This window comes from Amphimedon queenslandica, unplaced genomic scaffold (assembly GCF_000090795.2).
Source record: "Amphimedon queenslandica unplaced genomic scaffold, v1.1 AMPQUscaffold_13355, whole genome shotgun sequence".
In the NCBI taxonomy this organism is placed as follows: Eukaryota; Metazoa; Porifera; class Demospongiae; order Haplosclerida; family Niphatidae; genus Amphimedon; species Amphimedon queenslandica.
In genome coordinates, this window is record NW_003546409.1 from 1 (window position 1) to 1,497 (window position 1,497).

General features: G+C 32.2%; 1 long non-coding RNA gene across 1 annotated transcript; it reads left to right on the top strand.

Annotated features, from left to right (window-relative positions):
• Window positions 1-1,450, top strand: LOC109582789 (uncharacterized). The gene is made up of 4 exons (XR_002185221.1): window positions 1-37; window positions 85-177; window positions 285-356; window positions 1,333-1,450. It is a non-coding gene; the product is annotated as an uncharacterized LOC109582789 (long non-coding RNA).
• The last annotated feature ends 47 nt before the right edge of the window (window positions 1,451-1,497 follow it).

Below are 1,497 nucleotides of genomic sequence, written 5' to 3' on the forward strand. Positions count from 1 at the left end.
CTTTGATGACGATATAAACATCATATTTTGGGACACTGTATGATTTTATAAACTGATTTTTAATATTTTTACTCTTATTAATAGTCTTATTCAATATACAGAGATTTATTTATTGAGACTTGGTCTGCATTTACTTCTAATCCACTGATGAAATTGGCAGACTTTGCCGGGAAAAGAGTTATGTTATATATTTAGATATTTATCTAATTGTGTGTGGGCGTTAAAGCCATTTCTATAGCTTCTTAATGATAGTTTAATTTATTTTGTTTGTTTGGTATTTTTAGGTCTGTTTTAAGGATTTGATGTTCCCCCTACTGGCTAGAATGAGAGGTGGCCTGTATTATAATACTTACATTGTAAGTGTAATATGATTGGAAAGAAAGAGAAAGAAGGAGAGAGAGAGAGAGAGAGAGAGAGAGAGAGAGAGAGAGAGAGAGAGAGAGAGAGAGAGAGAGAGAGAGAGAAGGATCGAGAGAGAGAGAGAGAGAGAGAGAGGGGGGGAGAGAGAGGGTGGGGAAAAAGGATGAAGGTGGGAGAGAGAGAGAGAGTGGGGAGGTTAATTGTTGTCAGATCATAAATGATAATTCCTTTTGGCTTTTGATGCTAATATAAATAAACAAACAGAGCATGTTTTGCCAAAAAATTAATAACAATAAATAAATAAATGAATGAATAACATCAACAATTACTAGAAGAAGAGGGGGAATCCTCCCTTTGGCAAAGTCTATGCTAAGTGGACTAAACATGCAGCATGCAAGTACATGTACTGTGCATATGCATGTACATGTAGCATTATGTCATGTATGGTTTTTAACTTTTAAAAATTCATAAAAAATTCAAATTCGATTGGAATCAGTTCAAACTTTCTACACAACATAAGAACATGTATATGTATCAGAAAACATTATAAAAGTAAAAAATTCTGTACTTTTTATTTTTGATGAAATTTGGCCAAAATCCCTGTACTATAGCCCATGGTTTTTTTCCAAAAAATGGCTCCGAAATCACCCTCAATTTTTATTACATTTTCTGATACATATTGATGTACTTATGCTATGTAGAAAGTTTAAGCTGATTCTGACCTCAATTTTTCAAGTTACGGCCATTTTAAAAAATGAGCCAAAATCTGAAAAATACTCAAGGCTATAGCCCATGGTTTTTTCCAAAAAATGGCTCCGAAATCACCCCCAATTTTTATTACATTTTCTGATACATATTGATGTACTTATGCTATGTAGAAAGTTTGAGCTGATTCCGACTTCAATTTTTCAAGTTACGGCCATTTTAAGAAAATGCCAAAATGTATTATCATGTATTATGGTATTACTGTAGGTTCCTGGATGCTATAGATCAGGTCTCATGCAAGCTTTCTCAAAACATTTAATTAAGAGACTAAACATAACACAAGAAATACCAGAGGTAAAAGTAAACAAAAATAAACAATAAAAATAAGTAAATATACACTTATTTATTTATATTTAATAATTAGGAGTCGAT